General features: G+C 40.1%; 1 protein-coding gene across 4 annotated transcripts in view; it reads right to left on the bottom strand.

Annotated features, from left to right (window-relative positions):
* Positions 1 to 22598, bottom strand: part of ADD3 (adducin 3) — a 103960-nt gene that overhangs the window by 77952 nt on the left and 3410 nt on the right. Inside the window, exon 1 of one of the 4 annotated variants that reach the window (XM_065672210.1) lies at positions 5359 to 5378. The exons of the other annotated variants lie outside the window; for them this stretch is intronic. The gene's annotated coding sequence lies outside the window, so the exon portion shown is untranslated. Of the gene's footprint in view, positions 1 to 5358; positions 5379 to 22598 lie in introns of those variants that run through there. 4 annotated transcript variants of the gene reach the window in all.

The raw sequence follows: 22598 nt of genomic DNA, 5'->3' as shown, positions 1-22598 counted from the left end.
CTACTTCTTTATTTTTGAACTTTATCTTACTTGTTCATTTTTGACTTTCTACAAAGCTTAATTCATCCATCCTCCACCCTAACCCCTGGGAGCATCTTGTACTTTCCAGCCATCTGGAGTGTATTTACTTTACTAAGAAGAAAGTTAAATTTGTTCATGAACAAAGAAAATCCCCTTCTATCTTCCTGTCCTGTCTGCACAGTTATTTTCTAAGTTCTCATTTGCTCAAGAAAATGATTGTGCCCTCTGGGGAGCTCACACAATCCTCCTTGTGAGCTCTGCTGAGGCCATACAACTCCATTTACCAGAGAGTGGGAGAGAAATTATTTTCCCCCCTCAGTTTTCACCTTCTCTTCACAAAAGCCCTTACAAACAGCGCAAACATTAATGAATGATGAATGAGGATATTGGTGATTGTACCAAAATGGTTATTTAGACAGTAAAAGCAACAGTTTTGCTGCATCTCTCTTCCTCTTTTTCCCCACCAAAACATCCCTGCTGCCACCCCCACCTCCCAACACTGTGAACACAGATGTGCTGAGAAGACTTACAAACTGAAGAAGGCAGGCAACTACCTCAAACTGGTTTTTACTTCCAACCATATGTTCTTAAAAACACCCACCTACTTTTATCTGGCTTTATCTGAGCTGCTGCATAATGCTTCCCTTTCAGTCCATTTTATAAGCCTATTTTTCAAGGCACACTATCTTTTTTGATCAAAGGTAGTTAGCTCCAGCTTATCATTAAAAGCTATTTTGCAGCTTGACATGCACCAGAATGCTGCATCGAGTTTAAATGAAAGCCAGATTGGCATCTTTGTTACAGAGAAATTAATGAAAGCAGTGAGAAGTGCATGACATGCAGCTAACTTCAATGGGCAACTGAAGGATCCCAATGCTTTGTGATGCTTGTCCCAGACATCTGATTAATTCCCCGAATTCATTTCAGTTTTAATGAGCTAATTTAATACCTGTGATAAGGGGAAATGCCAGTATGGAACTATACTGTAACAGGAATTAGAAAGCATGTACTAAAGGAAAAATACCTTTCCAGAAGGATGACTGCTTAAAGAGAACTGCTGCTGTTGTTTAGTTTCAAGTTGAAGCTCTGAATTTAATTCAAAGTGACCCTTCAGCGGGGTAATGATTTTTAATGATCACATCAACTATCTTCTTGTCTCTTCAACAGCTCTTCTGGAATACCAAGGAGTAGAAGCTCAATTACAGATGTGTGGGAGGCTGCATACCACCACCACAGTAAATTCATTAGAGCAGGAAGTACACTGTGTAGAAATAACAATGAATTCAAAACTTAATTGAAGCTGCCTATGTGAGAAATAACTGCTGAAATAACTCGCCCAAATACTACCACATATAAAAGAATGCAAAATAGACAGTTAAAATCCTGCATAAAGCTCTGTGGCCACACAGTGCTGGAGAAGCATAATTAGCAGCTGAGACAGAAAGACTTCCCTTGCCAACATTTACCTCTTCTACACGTGAAATGAGAACTTACTGCCATCATTTCCTTGCATTTTTAGTTGCCAGTTTCTAGGTTGATTCAACATTATCCCTTCCAAGTTTGGTCCTCCTCATCTCCAAACCCCACAAAGGGCCATCAGTATGAATAACCACTGTTTGTCATCAAAATTAGCTGAAGCATAGGGAAGATGCAACACTTCTCTGTTTCAGGGAAGTATTGCCTAATTATTTATCAGAAACAAATCCCCAGGAGACCTGTTACCAGCTGAACATTACCTCCACTAACAAAGACATTTCCCACCCTTTATGCGGTTTCAAGCTGGTCAAATTTTCCCCAGAATTGGCAGTTTTGGTTTCTCTTGGAGGGGGAGACATGGGCCATAATGCATCAGGCAACTGAACTTCCTTTTCCTGAGACAAGCTGAATGTTTCATGCAAGCTACTAAAAATAAGTTTTACTTCCATCAATGACAACTCCTTGCAGTTTAATCAAAGGAATATCCACCCCTAAAGGGCCCTGTTCTCTATGCATCCGACTTGGAAAATGATCACCAAGAGAAGATTCGCTGCAGAGAACAGAGGAATCTGCAAAGAACTGAAGACCAATATACTTGCACTTACTGTGCATCAGTTTGATTTTACATGTTTCTAACACAGAGAACATGAAATGACTTGATTTTCAGTCTGCAGCAATGGTATGAAATTAGTTTCTAAGGAAACAGGGCAGAATCTGAAGGAATAAAATTCCTGGTTTTGTGCTGCTTCTGTAGCGAACACAGCATCAGCTCAGAAAGGTACATGAAGCAAAATGCCTCCAAATTGTTTAAGGAACTGAATCTTAAGCATCCTGAACTAGCAACCACACTGGCAAGCCACAGCTATCTACTGGAGGAGGAAGACCACAGCCACAGAGGTGTAAGCAGGATGCGCACCCGCTCAGCACCAGTCCCAGCCTACTTCTCTCATCAACAGTACAAGAACAGGCACTAAAAATAACCCAGAATACAGTTGGCACTTGATACAGGCTGCTCCTTCATGCGTGCCACAGTTCCTCTGTGACTTTCTAAAAACTCGGGCTGCCCACATCTTGTGGTTCCTCTTTCAGAGGGAAAACAAGCTTCTAACTCATGAGGCAGCAAACCTTTCCTGCCAAGAACCCAAAGGGGGCCAGGTAAAAGAGGGGTTTCCACACTGTGAACCCAAGCAGGTTTCCCTGCTCTGATAAGTACTGGATTTCAGAGAGGATTCCCCACAAAACCTCCAGACCAATGGGCCTGAACAGCACAGGGCTCCACCAGATGCTCTCCCAGGTCAGTGCTGCAGCCCACGTGCAGGGATCACACTCAATACAGCATACCCAAAGGACAGCTATGCGAGGGGACTCCACATGATGAGGTCCTCCAGGCCAAAATAACCAGAATTCTTTGGCGATTATAAAACTTCAGGGGTATATGGTACACTTCTGAAAGTTCAAAACAAAACATTCCTTCTACTGATATAACCCACTGCTTAGCAATGGAGGTTGCATGTGTGTATATGTCTGCAAGAGGCAAAACACGTTTTGCTATCCATCCTTGACACAGTAAGACAGTTCTACACAGGGTTTTCAAGGAGGGGGAAAAGAAGGTATCTTAAATTTAGATTTCAAAATAAACCCAGGTCCCCTTTACAGTCAATAAAGCTGGACCCTGAATGGAAAACAAATTATTTCTAAAGCAGTTTCAGAATGAACACTCCTCAGTTTGGACTCATGCTGCATTGGTTTGGGCAGGGAGGATTCTTTTTGCACAGCTATCTACTTTTCAAAAAGAAAATGCCAATGCACCCCAAAATATCAGTGTTCGAACCTACTTCCAGTAGTGTTTGCCTGAAGGCCAAAGACCACAGCCCAGGCCTGAAACCCCAACAACATTACCATGGGACATAATTTCACTATGTTATTCCACTGCAGAAAGCATGTCAATACTTATCTCTAGCTATATATCAGTAGAGCCTATTTTAGGCACAAAAGCTTCAAAACAAGTTCATCTGACCAACCTCCCAAATTAATTATGCAAATGCTGCATGAAAGTGCACAGATCATTATTCCTTCAAATCTTTAAACCCCTGCACAGAAAGGAAAAGAAAGCAATGCCTAATTATACACATTGAATAAGGCAGATAATGGCTTGTCACATACATCACTCTGAATGCAGATCAGAGTGATGGTTTTAGCTGTAAATATAATGTGGAAACTTCAAATAAGTTTGATCTCATCTTTGGCAAGAACACCCTTCTTTAAGATACTGTTCTGTATTGAATGGGAGGTATATATTTCACACTTTTTCCTGTTGAGTTTCAAAGCCTTTCCTTACAAAACATATCCTATAAGATATTCCAATAGAGACAAATAATTGTATTTCCCAAAACAGAAGAATGCTGATGCTTATTGCCTTGTTAAAAACACTAGAAGCAGCAATATTCTACTGCAACATTGCTGTTCAAGCAAAGTATGATTGGTTTTGTGTTAAAAAAATAGAATCATGGAATGGTTTCGGTTGGAAGAGACTGTCAAAAGTCATCTAGTCCAACTGCCCTGAAACAAGCAGGGACACCTTCAACTACACCAGGTTGCCCAGAACCACATCCAGCCTGGCCCTCTAGGGATGGCACATCCACCTCCTCTCTGGGCAGCCTGTGCCGGTGTTTTACCACCCTCACGGTAAAGAATTTTCTTCTCATATCCAGGTTGAATCTCCCCTCTTTTAGTTTAAAACCATTATTCCAAGTCCTACCACATCAGGCCCTGCTAAAATGTCTTTCCCCATTTTTCCTATAGGCCATTTTAAGTACTGAAAGGCCACAATAAACAAGAAGGCCTCTCTGGAGTCTTCTCTTCAGGCTGAACAACCCTTACATCCATACAGCAAGGCTGTACTTAAAACTTCTTGTGCAGGGGGGCACTTAGTGCTTTGGAGAGAGGAAGGAAGGCACACCCACAGACAGTAACTAACCTCCTAACATCTCCATGCAAATTTAGGAGGTAGGAATTTCTTCATTTCAGATATGTCTTTCTTACACAGCAAGCAAGCCATGAAGAAATTGAAACACACATAAAAGGAATGGCTAAAATTGAACACATAGAAGTAGACAAGAATGCCCATGTTAGACATGCCAGGGAGGCAGCAAGAACCACTGCCCTGCTCTTTGCGCCTGGGACTAGAAAAATCCCTTGTAACACTGCCCATGCTATCAAAGCAAATTTCAGCACATATTAAAACACATTTCAAGACAATGTTATTAAGGGGAGATTAGGCTTTTAATGAAATATTCCCACAACTCAAGAAACTCAGGCTATCAGTTGGAAAAGAACAAATAAAGAATTTCAGTGGCTACACCATAGCATCAGCCATTTCACACACAAATGCAACAAGAATGCCTATGTGCTGCATAGCACAGCAGGCTTCACTTCCACCCCAGGATTTGCTTTCTAAGACCTTTTGCCATTTACAGGTAAAACACAAGATACTGTATTTCATCTTGAGATTGTACTAGTTTTAAAGTATGAAGAATAAGAACACAGGAAAATAAATGTACAATTTCTTAAGTGATGGATAACTGGTACAGATTTAGGGTCTGTCTAATGAAAATACTGCAGCAGTTTTGCCTTTTTGGATCACCTTATTGAGATAAATGACAGATCCTGCAGATATTGCTACAATAGCTACTATAACAAAGTTTACTGATGCAATCCTTGGTTGTCATTCACCACAGGGATTCCAGTTTACCAAAGGGGAAAAGAAAAAAAATCCTTCCACCCATCCCATTAAAACTATATGTAAGTATTACAGTCACTTTACAGAAGATATAAAAAAGAATAATACCCAAATTCACTTACATTCGGAAGACAAATCCCTACTTCGATGAAGACCTGGACTGCTCAAAGCTTCAGAAAACTGTTCAATTAGTTTAGCTTATTTTGCCACCAAAAGCAGATTCTTATGTTTCAAATCTGGAAGAGACCTCATTGAACACACAGCTCAAGCCTTCTTGAAAATAGAAGTTGCCAGGGTGTCAGAACATGACTAGCTAACCTTTCTTTCCTCTTCAGGAATCAAGGGGTTTTTTTTTCTTTTCTTTGCAGTTGAGACAGAACATTATTTGGAACTTAGCCAAACTGACTCACTTCCACAGGCTCCTCCAGCATATTTCTATCAAAGCCCTTTTGGGAGTGATTGTTTTTCCTCCTTCAAAAACATCAGTAGAGATGATACTCAAGTGTACAGTTAGAGCAGTACAAATGTAAATTATTGTTACGCGAAAAGGATGCTGTTTAGTTTTATATGTTCCTCCCTCCAGAAAAGAGGGATGAGACCTCATTTGGTTTTGATTCCCGCCTCCCAGCTCTTGCTGAGTTAAATCAAACCAAGCCATCCACCTCCTCACCTCTCAGCAGCCGTCTTTCTAACAAGATCCTCAACTTTGTCATTTATTGTACACACTAATGCCTTAAACAAAAATTACTGAAAAAAGGGGAAGAAAACATGCTCTGATTAGAGTGCTACATAAGATGGTGATGCAAGACTGAACAAGATACAGTCAAAGGCCTGCAGAATTTTGCCAAGTTCAGGTCTAAAATAAAACAGCACTACAGGAGCATCAGATTTCCTGAGTATGTGCACCTCAGTCAATTTACACAAGCCCCTACCGATCTTTGTTTCCACTGCTAAAACTGCTAAACAAAACAGTGACTTTTACCTGCTGCTTCTACAACACTGCCATGTTGAGAACTTGTACAAAGTAAAGAAAGCAAAATTAGGATAGAATTAACTAACATCTCCCCTTACTGTCTTCCCAGCTATCTGCTTCTTCTTCATTTGCTGGTCCATTCAACTACCTCTTATTGCTTGATCCATTTCTGTTCAGCAAAATGCACAAGTTTAGGTCTTTGTATGAAAACAACCATAACTGCTTGCCAAACACCTCAGGGACTGCAAGTTGTAACATCATAACATCTTGTGAAATTTCTCCTGAGTTTGGTGGTAAGTCTATAGGTTGATGCAAAGTGCAGTCATGTAATACAGTTTCCTGTTTGAATATTCCCCCTCCTCCTTTTTTAAGCAAGAGTATTCTCATCCTTAGAAACAGGAAGTCATTAAGTTCCAAATGTTTATACTAAATGAAAACATACATATTGCCATGACTGCTATTCAGTGACTATTGGGTGGTCTCAATCTGAATCCACTTTCTGACCAGCAAGTGCTTCCCTTAGAGGAATTACGCAAGCACAGCCTCAGAGACCAGATTGTAAAGGTATAAACAGCCAGCCAGCATAATTACAGGTCATGAGTTTTTCATTTTTTCATAGACTTTAACATACCCACAAAAACCTCCCCAACATCTGGTTTCAGTAAGTATTTAAATAAATGTTTTCCCCACGTTATATCAGAAATTGGCTAGTGCTGTACATTCCTTGGGATGAGGTCAGCAACATGCACTAGTGTAGCACCTTCAGTGCAGTCATTCACATGATTATTTGTGCCAGAGTGTGGCAGGGGGTTGGAACTAGATGATCTTAAGGTCCTTTCCATTCCAAACCATTCTATGATTTCATGATTCTGTGAAGAGCGAAATTCACAGCCCATTGGCATCCTCCACTGATAAACTTCAGCACACCATCTGCAACTGCCTGTGATCTGCATCTCCAGCATACCAGCTTCTGGTCATACTGTTCTTATTCACAAACTCTAAAACCATTTCGAGTTTCTTCTTAAATTTGATAAGCATTAAAAAAACCCCACCACAACTTCAATTTAGCACCGTGATAATAATACATTAACGGGTGGCCCACACAGAGCTCCCATACACAGAACACCTGACTAACTCACCCCAGATTAAGAGTAAAATCTGTCACTTGTGATTCATATTTGTCACCCTAATCCCAATTTACTATGATTCACCTTTTGTGGATATAAATTAGACTCCAAGAGAAATCAAACTCCAGTCCATCAGCACAAAGTTTTAACTGCTTTTTCACCATGTGTCCTTCTTACAGGAAAATGCAGTTCCTCCCAACCTCCAGATTTTAATTATTAAATAGTATTTGGAAGAAGTGAAGAACTCCCTTCTGAGAAGAGAGTTGCAAAGCAGCTCCTCAGTGATCATGAGCACTTTCAGGAAACTGGAGTGCTCCTCCAGCATGCCCACTTGCTTCCCGTGAATAAGCAGTGTTTAGAATTATCTGGAGAGGTCTTCCAAAGTGCTGAGAACATGATTTCTGTGCATTTTGATGCTCTATGAATCACCAAGACTAGAACATGAAGCCAAGAAACAGTAAAACATGTACATACATAAAAAACAAAGAAGAGCTGCTAAGACTAATATTAGACCTACAAAAAACCATATCCTGAAGGTATCAGGAAGAGACCAACAGGAACTTACACATTATGCCACTTCCACATGAGACTCTTCACTTTTGTTTGGATCCACAGATCAATATGAATGTCAGGAATTAATAAAGCTAGCAGTACAGATCAGCTCTCCAGAGACAAGCCACATCTGTTCAGCAATGCCAAGCTGCCAGCTGGATAGAGTCCCAGAAGCCTTTCAAGGGTCATCATGCACAGCGAAAGCTTGTACTTAGCTAAGAACCTTTCAGCCTAGCAACTAAAAAGGTAACAGGTATTCTGTTAATTACATTAAGTAATTAAGTCATGTTTAGCTCTGTCAATTAAGATGCCTAATTTTAAAAGGTCTAATAGCCACAGTATTTAAGTTCCTGTTTTCTGCTGGTGCTGTAACAGCACACAGTTCTAAACCACTGCCATTCTCATGGCTGAGTTAGAAAAGCAAAATCATGCTGTTACCAGCTAAGCTAATCACTTGAAATGAAAAGAGTCAAAGCATTACTTGTTGGACACTAAGCAACTTTAATGTACAAATAATCAATTCAAAATCCAGAATGAAAGAGACTTTGGATCTCAGGTGAGACCATTAACCACACAAGGATGTCTTATCTGGGTACAAATTGTCAAAATGTCCTTTCCTTGTGCACGCTTGACTGGAGCCTGTTAACGGAAGAAATAAACCTACAGTAGATGACATTTACCTCCCTCCCCAGCATGTCTGTCACTGACATACAAGGTCTTGCAGGGCATAAAAGCTCCCATTGAGGTATTGACACAAGGAGCTACTTCTGAAATGATTATCTGCTGGCCTACATGGAAAGTGCTCCTTCCAAATAGTTCCAAATCAGACATACAGTACCATACCTGCTTAGCTGAACACTACTTTAACTACAGCTGCAGGTGGCCTAACTTGCATGCTGAAACACCTTGGTAGGCATGTGCTGAAGAGATCTGTTGTTTAGGATTACAACAGCCAAAACCCCACTGTGAAGCTCCCCCTGCTCCGAGGGCCATCACAGCCCAATGCTCTTTTTATTACAGGAAATCATGCCCCTGATGTTTGTCAAGTATTTCCAATTCTTATCTTTCAGCTGGTTCCCAAGTGGGAACCAAAGGGTGAATGCAGGCGGACCTCTTCACCAGCCCCACTGACAGTTTGTTTTCTAAGCTAAGGAGCCATTTTCAAGAGCATAATCAAGATAAATCTGCTGAAATTAGTCTGAACAATTCATGCAAACAACTGCTGTGCAGAGTATTTTATTGAAAGCAAATCATTGCTCCCAGATTTTACATAGTGAGCAGCACCAGCAGTTTGCCCCCAGTCCTAAAAGGCACCATGTCTATGACGGCTTATCACTGCAGAGTATTGCTCTTTCTGAACCCTTGCAACACTTCAGGAGCATTACCAAAATCACAAGGCTACTACATGGGACGCTGCCCATGAAGACACCTAGAATTATTAACCCCCATCTGATTAGCAGTTCAGCTACTAATGTGATATCCCCATAAGCAGGGCTTGTTAACCACACTACACAATACCCTAGGACTGGCCATGTGAAAATGCAGATCTCACTTGCTCACCTTTTTAATCTGCTGCAAGGTTTTTCAGATGAAGACATATTTCATCTTGTGGTGCTATATAAATAAACAAAGTATTCTAAACAATCATTTTTCTCCAACTGGGGTTATGTCATATGGTTTGCTTTCTCTCAGAAAGAAAACATGCATATAAAGTGCAACCACATGCTGTTGGCAAAGAATTGGTTTAATAAGGACTCATTTCTAAAAACACGATTACAGATGTGGCCTACATCTTGAACCCAGTGTTTAAGGAAAAAATTCCCTCTGTATAATTACTTCACTCATCTTCTATGCTTTCTCTAAGTATCTTCATTCACAAAAAAAAAAAAAAAATGTTTCCTAGAGCTATAAAAGTTACACACCCTCCCCTTTCACACATCCACCCCAAAATAATTCAAGCATACCCTTATCAAAGAAAAGCTGAACATGTTACTGAGGAAACACTGCTTTGTAGCAGCTCATTGCTACACGAGCTGCCAGACGGCAATGTTGCAGGTTAGAACTAAGTCTAGATGAGCTACTTTGCTACAAACAACATTTAACCTGGGACTGCACCTGACTTGTCATTTGGTTTTCAAAGTACCTGAGCTTGTTATCACTGGTAAAGTTTTTTATAAGGATATTATTAATGTGTAGAGCTCTCAGTAAGGAAACTCAAAAACATGATAAAGATGTATTTGGTGGGCTCTAGCATTGCCTAGAACATGAAAGGTAGTTTCATTCTGATATGACCCTTATCAATCAACAAAGCTAATAGAAATACAAGTAAGTTTTAAACACAAAATTACTAAAGTTTGACTAAGAACTTGGTTCTTTCCTGCTTGCCAATTTATAAAATCTTATCAACTTACCCCAGGAAAGTCTGAAAAAACCCCTCTTCCAAACAGGATAAAAACAGCACCGAAAGACTGACTGCGTCATTCCACATCTAAACCCAGAAGACTTTTGTCATATTTGATGTCCAGGTATCAAGTATTTAAGGACAGCCCTCTTAGCAAGTGCACTCCTGAACTAAATCAGACAAATCCTGAAAGGGGTCTAACAAGGATGCTGGAGAGGGACTCTTCATCAGGGACTGTAGTGATAGGGCAAGTGGTAATGGGTTCAAACTTAAACAGGGGAAGTTCAGGTTAGATATAAGGAAGAAGTTCTTCACTATGAGGGTGGTGAGACACAGGCACAGGGTGACCAGAGAAGATGTGGCTGCCCTATCCCTGGCAGTGATCACGGCCAGGCTGGATGGGGCTTGGAGCAACCTTGTCTAGTGGAAGGTGTCCCTGCCCATGGCAGGGGGCTGGAACTGGAGGACCTTTAAGAATCTTTCCAACCCGAACCAGTCTGGGATTCTATGATTCATACCATATGAGGAGACAATCCAATGTTTAAGAATAATTCTCTATTTAATCATTTTACTCTCACTCCACATTCATGCTCATGTAAAATTGAACTAGTAAAAAACCCAAATAGTTCATAGCTACTGAGGTTATTGCAATTAGCAACGTATTTATTGAAGGAATTAAAGTACTTTGAAGCTGGGTTAGTTACTACCAGTGACATCACTTAAATAACAGTTGGAAACAACTCACTTCCCTAAATTATTTGATTGGACTTTTGGAAAATTAAATAACTCTTTCAGAGGACATCTGCCTTTAGGAGCACCTACATTTTTTGGTCATGCTCAGGTATTTGATTAATCTAGATTATCTTTCCCAAGCAAGGTATTAAAAGGGTCATATGAAATGATGAAAAGGTTGAGGAATAAAAATTGAAGCAGGGAAAACTTCTATTTTTACCCAGGAACACAGTGTCAGATGATGTGAACAGAGCTGCAGTTTTCAAATCCTCTCAAATCCAGTCAATTTCTATTCAACAGGTACATAACTGCATTTGTTTCTGCAGCAAGAAGATCAGACAAGTGGATTTTTTCACAACTATTTAAGATGTGACAGATGTTAAAAGGTCTTGTTAAAAGTTGCTTGGGACATCTGAATTGAGCATAATTTTCAACAGGATTAATACATATATATAGTTGTATAAACACTGACTTTAGTAGTGGAGTCAGATTGATTTCAAGCAGCTTGTTCAGAGAGGAAGCTTTGGTGAGGATGGCAATGAACAAGGCAATCTGAGCCCAGAGGTGAACACAGCACTTGTTTCTGCTCCTCGTTTCCTTGAGGAAAAGGCTATTTCAGTGAGAGAGGGCTCTGGAGCACCTAGCACCAGGCCTCAGATACACTCTCTCCCAGGCATTTCCAGCTACTGGGGTCAGGGTGGGTTAGATAGACTGCATGTGGGCACCCATGCGTCTATCTACAGTGCCTAAAAATTAGTTACAGGCTTCAACTGCTACAGCCTCACTTACTATTTGTAACAGAAGCCTTGCAAGGAAAGCTTTTTCTTCAAACATAAAAGAAACCACAATTTGAAAATATTTGACTGATATAAAGACTGATTCTGAAGCCTATCTATGGCTGACAGGGTGGGAGAAACAAGTGAGTATGCATATGAATGTTTGTTTTCTTAAGAAAGACAAACAAATTGAACTGCTTGAGAACCCAAAACATACAGGTGGTTTCTGGACACATTAATGAATCAATGGCAAAATGCCCATTCGTTTACTGGTTACTGACTTTCACATGAGGGGTTTCACTGTCCCCAGAAAGGGTGAACACCAGCAGCTGTTGCATCAGAATGGGATAAAGTACCTTAAAATAAGATACATAAAATACTGCAGCATTTACACAGCTTGTATTAAGAACTTAAAAATAAAAAGCTCACTGCCCAAGTTTTTCCAGAAGTAAAGCTAATGTGCAGGTGGGATATTTAAATAGGACAGAAATCCCAATCACGAGCTGAGAACTAAACAGAGAATTGTCATCTGGGTGTTATCTGCATGGAGCCAGAGCTGAGAGGACCCACAGATCCAGGATTTGTATGCAGGAGGAATAACCTTAAGTGAGCTTTCACTACTCTGAGGGGCACCTTCATCTGCCAGCCAAGCCCAAGCTGAGTTTGGCTTATTTTAAGGCTTCCGGCATCCATACAGAGTTCTCCAAAAAGCAATTCAAAGCAGGAGTGTGATTAAGGGTAAAGCCTCAGCTGGCGAAGCTGGGCAGTATGAATACCTCCTGCCTTTCCGCTCCATTACAGACCAAGCCAAAGATGTTGTGGCTCAAGAGAAAATCTCAGTAGCTGTGGATCCGAGTCCAGTGCAAACTCACCCCCCACGAGATGCTGCAGGGAAATCACTGCATCGCACACCCAAAAGCCATTTCTACTTTTCTGCTTTTACACCTCCCCCATCTACCAGATACAGTCAAGACAGCACTCAATCAGAAAGCTGCACAATTGCACACTGTGGGGCAAGTCTCTGCTAGTTCAGTTTACCACAAAGGACAAACAAGTAGAAGATGAGATCCTCTTACACTAAATACTGTCACTCAGACCTCTCAGGAAACTTGATTCCACACAATTGTAACACAAATAATCTGAAGGTATCAGCTGTAACCTTTTATGCGTTCACACTGAGTTACACAACTTTGCAACCCTCCAAATCCAGAGGGTCCTGAGGATGACTGATTTTAAAATGCATCCACACTCATCTTGCCTCTGGTCTGAAGTGGACATTGCAATACATTTCTAGACAGACAAATCCTACTTTTACAAATGCTTTAATAATTTAGGCACTTCAGGGCATACTTTTTTTCTTTCTTATGTAATACCCATTGCTGTAATCCACAGAAATATTTCCAGAAGTTTATCCCTGGGGCAATATGTAGTTTTACTTCTTCTGTCAGTTTGCTTTCTTCATCACTCAGAATCCTATTGCACCACATGCATATTACGGTACAAAAAAAGGACTAAAAATACTGTGTTTATTAAAGTCGATCATAAAGCATAGTGCTAATGCACTGCAAGTGCTAATCACAAATCACATAAAACTTTTTGCTTCATGAAGAATTCAGTTTTCATCTTCCAAAGTGCTACATGCTTAGCCACAATAACGGCTTTCATTTTTACCAGCAAGTGTCTTCTAACATGGGTAGGACAGACATAAGAACAGAAAAGGAGCTACGGTTACACAGTTGAATCTGAATAAGAGAGAAAGCATTAAGAAGGGTTCTTCTAGATTTCTAGGAATAAAGAAATGGATCAGGTGTGTTGAAGAGCATGTGCAGAAACAGATGGGGAGAGAAAACACTTTTGTGTATTTGGTATGAATCAAGTGTTGCACCCAAATTCACTAATGTGCAGACACTGAAGTTATTCAGAAGAACAGGGAGTAAAAATACTCCCAAAACATTCCAAGAGAATTAACAGGGCATTCAAATGATGGCTGCAGTTTTTACTTCAGAGGCTTTAGTTTGTAAATGTCAAAACTAATACTCTGGTTTTTCCTCCTCCTCTCTCCTCGAAAAGTATCTGTAGAAAACTGCAGTACTGCACACTCTCTAGCCTGAAAGACCAACACTCTGACATAGCAAAGGCAGTGAGAAATTGATTCAGCATCATTCCTCTTCTGGCAGTGTTCAACATCAGAGAGAAAACCACCAGCACACTCTGTGTTCTTGCTTCACACTGTTTCTGGCTAAGAGGCACAGTCATTTATTTATAGAATCTCTCAACAAATTTGCTTGCATCCCTAAGTATGTTTTGATGATTCTATCCCTATTTTAGCATATTACAATTAATAATATTTTCTAACTGTAGTAGTAGGCAAAACATACCATCAGCAGCTAGCAGACAGTTGCAGCAAACCAGAGGCAACAGCTATGAAGATCAAGTACTCACTGTGCCAGAAAGCAGCACTGCTGAACAATTGGAACGAGATTTCACGAACCTCAGAAACAGCCAGGTTTATTATACTGGCTTCAGTTATAGTTCTTTCAAGGAATCTGGATGTCTCCTGTTGAATTTACTGCTCTAATGGCATTTGAATCCAGGAGACTTCCTGAGTAAGCCAGAACTCAGGATAAATGCATGAAGATAGGATACAGCAATCACAAGTATTGCCCAAATAATCTGCTATTGGCCTCTTGGTTACTTCACAAGCTGCCTCAGTCTTAAACTCTGTTTAAAGCAAAATGAACAAAGGCCAATAAAGTTTGATGGAAAATCCAGCATCGGCCAAATGTGGCATTGTTTGTTTCAGTTATATAGAATCATTATGTCCGGTCCTTGGATCCTCTTTATTATACCCTCATTTCCCCTGACTGAAGAAACCTCTGTAACAGAACACCCTCAGGAGCCATAATTTAACAAAGACAGCATCCAAACTTGATCCAACAACCTATGAATGAAGGCAGTGATCTGGGTATGGTTAGGGTTTAAAAAAAAACATAAATTCCAGTGGACAAAATGAAAAACTACATTTGATAATAAATCTTCTTTTTATGAGTAAGCTTAATACCCTTCCTCTTGGTACAAGAATGTAATGCTGTCCCCTTTGCCAAGAAACAAAGGACAGAAAACCCCCACAAGAACAAGAACCGTAAGAAATGGAATAAACATCAGATAAACATAATGTTTTCAAAAAGTTTTACCTTTTTTTTTTTCTGCATGTGGCTTAGATCTCATTAACCAAGACTTTATAACATACCAGTGCTTCAAATGAGTCTTCAGAAAGGCAGCAGAAGTCAGAGCCAAAGCAGGGCTGGGCAAGATGAGACAATTGCTTGGGAATTGAGCCACACGCTTCACTATTGCGAGAAAGCAAGAGCTTACACATGTGTAAGCATGGCAGTCACATACTGACTGACCCAGTCTGTAGAGTATACGCACATCCTTTTCCTACAGAAATCAAACAGCTGAGAAGCCAGAACTACTGAGCTTATACAAGGATGGCATTTGCATCCAACCCCAGACATCACTGCTTTGGCAATCTGACTGAGAGCCGTCTCTCTTGTTCCTGTGTTTAAAAGATGCCCAACAAAACACTCTCTCTCTGAAACCACTGGGCTAATCACATTTAAAATTTAGGGGCTCTGTTTTGGTTCATCTCGCACTGAAATCCTACCAATGGAAAACAAGTTCGCACTGGAGGTGATACGTGCAACAGGCAAAGTAATTTCCAGAGCTCTTTCCATTGGAAGTCAATATCAGGTCGTCCAAAGCGCTGACACAGCCCAAGCTGTTATTTTTAAACACAGCCATAGTCTATTTAGCTAAAGCATCTTTACTCTGACTGAGCCAGTATTATTTTGATAAGACTCCTTAAGTATCTACACTAAGGCCTGCATATCACATCAAACAAAATAAATACAATCTTTTGAAGACAAGGCATCATTGCAACTAGGAAAAGAGAAAAAAAGGAAAGACAGATCCAGAAAAAAATCTAAGAGGACCCAACACTGCCAACCCTGCAGTGCTAGCTGTGGGATAGCTATTCACACTATGAATTTGTGTCATTCACCACCTGCACAGATGCTAACTGGAACAATTTCAGTCAACTCAAACAGCAAACAGCTTTCTGCTGTTGGAAACTCAGCAACACACTTCTACAATGATTCTTCTGCCAAATTTGTTGGTAGCAACACCAGGTTTTCTTACACATCATTTAACTGATGAGAACCTGAACAGACGGAGAAGTGAGGCAATACCATTTTCAAAGGCATACAGGAGACTGCAGGTTATAGCTATGCAACATTTTGGGAGGTAGCTTCCTCACGTTTTTCATTCCTTTTTTTTTTTTTCTTACATTTTCCTCAATGTAATTCTTACTTCTTTATATAAAAAGTTGCCTTGTAAACATGTACATAAGCTGATTACTAGAACCAAGAACAACCCCATTCTTTCCTCTCAAAGTAATTTGTTCCATATGTTCCTAAACATAGGGACACTGTGACCTACCTGATAACGATGTTTTCCTATAGCTTCAATTTCTTATACACAACTACAGAACAAAATCCCCCCAAAAGTAGTCACCCACCAGTAGCTTTACAGAGCTGGATATGGGAGCATGACATGGGAGCCAAAGAGCAGCTCAGCCCAGCATGTTGACATTATTTTAACTAAAGTAACTTCAAAGCCTACATGGTTTCTCCAAAGCGTCACATTTATCTGAAAGAGTCTATCTTTAAACATGCCTGTTCCCCTTCAGATTTTGAGGGTACAGGGAGGATAAAGGGGAAGCTTGTAACTGAATGGCTGCAAGGCTGTTTTCTCAAAGCCCCAAGAAACAGCTTTTTCATTCTTGCTTTCTTACAAACAAGTCCCCTTACAGAAAGCTCAAGTCACAAACACCTTCTACTTAGATTATTTCATTGCCTCCCAGTACTGTGGGCGGGAGGGACCCTGCAAAGCTGTCACTACTGAAGGATTAAGGGGCTGGAGTCAACCTGAAGCTTGATGCTGGCAGTTCCGTATGTCCCTATTCCCCTTCTTCCCTGCAGGTTCTCACTGCTGCCTCAGACACCTCACACCCATTCTAGCACTCACCCTCTCTTTAGCTAATTCAGTTTACAAAGAGTTAAAGCAGATGGGGGGAGGGAGGGGAAGGTATTCTACTGCAATTCCTGACGAATTGCTCAAGTTAAGTGAGCAGCAGGGCTTACACAAGAGAGCATGCGGCAGGACCACAAGGCCAGGAGGGAAGAGCAGGATATCCTCTTCAGTTTCTTTGTAATGTGCAACCCAAATATTCTAATCAGATGGAAGTCGGAATCCTAGAGAGGAGTGACTGTATTAAAGAGGTGATGATATTTATTGGAATGGTGACATGGAGACTTCTTATTTGACTGGATTCTTAAATAGGATTACAGGGCTTTAATTTGCTCCTTTGAATTGATTTAAGAGAGAGTAACCCAAAACAAGTTTACAGAGCAGGTGGAATAACCTTGGAAGGAGTACACTACATTATGCAGTAACAGTTTCCCCAGCACAAATACATGCTAGCACACATTCTTCAAGTTAACTTATAAACAGAAGTCATAAAAATAGCACTACTTACACTATGCATTTGCACACTGTAACCTGTAATTCTGCAGCTCTAATTTCATCTTTGAACTATCAGTTATATTGACAAGTAACAGTGGCAGCCGTGTATATTAAAAAAAAGAAAGTAAACAAACGACCTTTATCAAACTTGATGAAAGTAATAAAGGGTAGATAACTTTTTTTACCCTTTTTCCAAAGCCAGTTTTACAGCCAACTGCCAGCAGGGTGTGGGCTGAAGCTAAAAACTTTGAAATAGGTCCTGTGAAATCTGAAACCAAAATACAGCAAAGGTCACCTCTCTGTGAAGAACCATCTTGTCTGTATACATATATATATATAGTACATATACTATAAGCAAAGCTCTGTTAGCTCAGCCCCGGTAATAATGTAATTCAACTTACCCCCTGGGAATAGCAACAACATCAGGTTTCCACTACAAAGATAAATTTACTGCACACAATACCTGTTACTATACGTTTTCAGCATGTGTGATAGTAGCCAGACATGATGTATCTCAAGCTAGTTTTTCAGGTTAAAGGCTAGCCCAGGTTATAAATATGACACTCTTATTCTCACCCCCACCATTAGCTAACTCTTTTTAGTTGACATTGCACATGCAGTAAAGCTTTATGCAACTTAAGCATAAAGCTCATATTAATAGGAAAGGAAGCAGTATAGCTGATTTGTACAATTTTTGCTATTCCTTCCCAACAGAGAAAATTTCAACCCTTTTCAAAAAGGGAACAGAGAACATTTCCCATGGATAGACAGAATCTTCTACACAAGTACTGGGGCAACCAGACTGCTACACTCAGCTCTGTCTTGTGGGCTCCTGTGAAACAGTTCACAGACAAGTGCCATATAGCAACTGAGGTTCTTGAAAAGGGTTGCCCATATGCACATTGCTCTGCAGATACACTTGAGCTAAGCAGTCTATTTTTCCAGTTACAGAAGAAGACCAGGCAGCCAGAGCTGCTGGCACTGGAACCACTGCGTGAACTGGGGCTCCTGCTTGCCTTGCCTATGGAACAGAGTGCTCCTACTTCCTGTGTTTCCACTCAGAGCTTTCCCTCCTTTCCACTCGGAGTTGTAAGTGCTTGCAAACTGAGGACAGGCTTGGCAATCTTCACATCTAAGCAAAGATGTTAGAAAGCATAGGCCTGAAAAGTAGACTGCCTCTGCTAGAGGGCACTTCTCTGGTCCAGAAGACATCCTACTTTGCTTAATAGTCTCCATTGACCACTTTGGGTCTGTCACCGAAGAGACAGACAACTGGAGACATTCATACTCAAGCTATTTTAAAGCACACAGGATCCCACCCAGCAATACATTAGAAGTCACTTGGTTTGATTAGAAGCACTGACATGTAATAAAGCACTTACATTAGGAATGGGAAGAAAGAACAACTGCTGACCAGACAGCAAATATTTCTACTTTGAATGGTGCGGTGCTTGAGAAGAACTAAACAGCCTTTGAAAAATCAGCCCTTCACCAGGAGTTGTCATAGGGTATATAAAATTAGGGACACTGCTGTTTAAAAACATCTAGGCTTGAGCAAACACAAACAAAGAGTGTAACTTGTATGCAACAGCCATTTCAAGAGAAAGCAGTATTTCAGCTTTCCCCCAGGTGCAACAGGAAAACAGCTGATGTAAAAGGGGAGCCCAGACTGCTCCCCTGCCACCTATGGGCAAATTATCCAGGCATCTATAAAACCCCCTCCTGATGTTTTACAGCTTAAATGTTCCTGATGTTTTACAGCTTCAACATTTTATATAGTTAAACTGAGTTGCCTTGAGTTCACGTGCTTTATGTTATTTGATATGCTTTAAGTAGGAAGCTACCTGGATTCATTTCAAGATTATACTTTTTTTCAAGCTAACCTGGATTTGAGTGCAGATTCACTCATGTTAGTACTACCCAGATGTATTCAATCCCTTCACATGCTAAAAGTTTGAAACAGTAAAAACCACTAAATAAATAGGGGAAACTGACTGCAAGACCACTGAGTTTGGGGGTTGTTTTATTTATTTTTAAATCCTACAAATTTCTATGTATTTTCAAATTCTTCTGCACACTTCTTCGTTTTTGTTCAACCAGACCCATCATTTTGATCAGATTCATAAGGAACAAGCCAAACATATAAAGAGGGCTTAGGTGGTTACATACATACTTTGCTTTACTAAACACTGCACTACCAATATTAAAGCATGTATCGTGACTTCAGTTTTCTTCCTCAGCTGCTCAGGATTAAATCTCTGCAATAAAAATATTTATGAAAACTTGACAGAATGATTTACTTTGGACACTTCGCTTCAGAAGATGGACTTTTTTGTTCCAAATCATGCATACGCAGAGGTATCCGCCAAGCTCTCCAGCTGTGTCACTCCAGTCCTTAAGCCATTTAATACAGAACATGCACACGGCCTTTGAATCCCAAGTCAGCTGCACATCAAAGACAAATGGCTCTGGAGAGTCACTCCATAACGATCAGTACGTCAGTAAGGAATCGGATTTGTATTCAGTGTTATGTCCATCAATAGGAATGGAAAAGGCAAAAAAGAATATATATATACACACACACGTATATACGCACACACACACAGATTCTTTTTCACAACCTCAGTAATTTTAAGAACGAGAAAATTATACAACCTTTTCCCTGAACATACACAATTTGTCCTAAGAGGCAACAACTTATATTTGGTAAATGAATTAAAGACCCTGAACATCTTTGCTCTCTGCTTGCTACTCTGACAGTGGGGTCAAAAAAAACATTTGAGTTATGAGAAGAGTTTTGCCCTCACATATACTTTTAAACAGGCATTTAAACACAGCTGCCATAGGAAGCCAGAAATTGTTCGTATCAACTGTGAAGATCACAAAGACAATTACTGGGTATTTAGTACACACTCCAGATATGAGGAAGATCTGAAACAGGATGATAGGCTTGTTGTGGGCACTACCCCAGTTTAATCCTGATAATTGAAATATCTATTTAATAGTTATTCATTTATTAACATCTATTTGACTACTTATTCATTTATTATGCAGCAATACTACATCAGAAGGGCTAATGTATCCAGTTAACATGGGAGTAACAGGTATTTAGTTTAGTACACAGCATCTTGCACCCCAAATTTCACACCTAAATTTCACACATATTTCCATCATAGAAATTGCAGATACTACAGCTGAAAAACAATCATAAGAGAATACTTGATCTTACCATCCACAGGCTACTGTAACATGCAATCACCAAATAAAATTTGTATATTCTAAGAATGAAGTTTGGTTTTGTTGGATTAGGATACACAGCAAATATGGTAGCTTGTCTGGTGTGTAGCAACAATTGGTATATTAAAAGAGAGCTGACTTAAAATGCGTTCTACTACTGTTTCAGCACTGACCAGGAGCTTGGTGAAATTTTTATGCACTTCATTAGCACTCCTAAAAATGGTTGTGTATCTGAGTCAGGAAAACACAGAGGTACTTCTGAGGTCACTACTTTTGTGTCATTGTATTCAGCTCTAGCCAGAGCTGGATGCACTGCCTCATATTGTCCACTGTTTCCGTCCCCAAATCCTATTTTCATTTTCACCTAATGTTTCATATGTTAGGCTGAAGGTTGCCTCTGCTAAGTGTCTGATAGATCTGAAGTGTTTGAGCCAGAACAGTTCTGCTCTTCCTGACACAAGGGCTCATAACTATGCTTTCCTAAATTACAATTTAATTTTCAGTTTTAAGTTGAGGATATTTTCTTTGGAAAGCACTCCCCAGCTTTCATATACTTGGATTTGTGGCCTTACTAATGCTCTTTAAAGTTTTTTGTGTATAAACCCATAAAGTCTAAAATGTCATACAGATTGCTACGGAAGTACTGGGATACTGGATTCTATGAAACAACTTGCATTCCTACCAGCAATTTCCCTGAACCCAGCCAACTAGTAATTTTTATTGATCTAGATTTATTTGAATCACAAAGACAAAAATCACTTCCACAGCATTCTGTCAAAACATCTAGACCTATCAAAAAAGCATTTATTCAAGAAAACGCTAGTCCACATTTGCAGGGGCAGGAATATTAATTTCAAATTACATTTTTCCTTTCTTGTTTTTACTGTATTAGAACAAGTAAAGCAAACCTTATCCAACAAGCAAGATTTTCTGTTTTGCACTCTGTGTCTGTGCAGGACATGCACAGGAACACTTGGCTGGGTGATAAGCACCCTGCTTCCAGAACTGTGCATCTGCAAACACAAGATGCAGATCCAAGTGGCCTTGTAACTATGTTGTATTTAGTGTAATAGCTCTTTGCAACAATAAAAAAATCTTAAAACCAATTACAGGTCTAGGTAGCTATTACAGGTATAGATGAAGACAGCAAGCAAGGATTGTTCAAAGCAATTCACAGAATCGTCTTTCTTTGGCCAACACAGCAGCCAGTTCAGTTCTTGGCTGAAGCACCAGCTAATATTAATGCCAATACTGTGCTAGGTACTTGTTCAGGGCATCACAGCGACAAATGAGAGCAGCAGCAAGCTGCCATCAACCCTGTAGCATTCAAGATTGCCATGTACTTCAGCTGGAGAAGTAACTTCAGGAGGTTCTGATTGTACAAGGGAGAAGGGATTTACCAGGCATCAGCTGCTGTGAGTCAGGAAAACACCATGAAAAGCTACAAAGCAAGCTGGAGCTCTCACACCAGCTTGTGATTTACTGATCTTCACCTCAACCTGCTAACTCGCATGAAAAATACCTGCTGCTTTGATGTCACCATGATTTCAATACCTTAAACAATACAAGGCAAGAAAAGAGTTTCTTCCTAGCCAAGACCAGAACAGTTTAAGAGACAGGAACAATAAATGAGGCTATTATAACATTTCCCTAATTAGCACGTTGTAACTGCTAACTGCATGCTTGTCAAGCAGAACTCACATTGCTACGATAAGACACATACTATGTTTAATATGCTCTCACATCCCTAACTAAATTGACACCTACATCACACTTACTAAATTGCGAAGATCCAGTGGGGGAAAAACACAACCTGAGGTTTGAAGATCTCAAGCCTTCTTTCACTAACTTTTCAATGAATCTGAATAAAATCTCAGCCTTTTACTACCAAACATTTCCCAGTTTATTGCTGATTTTGAAGTGACCCCCCCCCCAGCCCAGATTAAGAACATGCCATAGGTAAAGACACTTTCTTATG

The sequence above is a fragment of the Lathamus discolor genome, chromosome 3 (assembly GCF_037157495.1).
Source record: "Lathamus discolor isolate bLatDis1 chromosome 3, bLatDis1.hap1, whole genome shotgun sequence".
NCBI lineage: Eukaryota > Metazoa > Chordata > Aves > Psittaciformes > Psittacidae > Lathamus > Lathamus discolor.
Note: the sequence above shows the minus strand (reverse complement) of the source record. Positions and strands in the feature narration are given on the sequence as shown.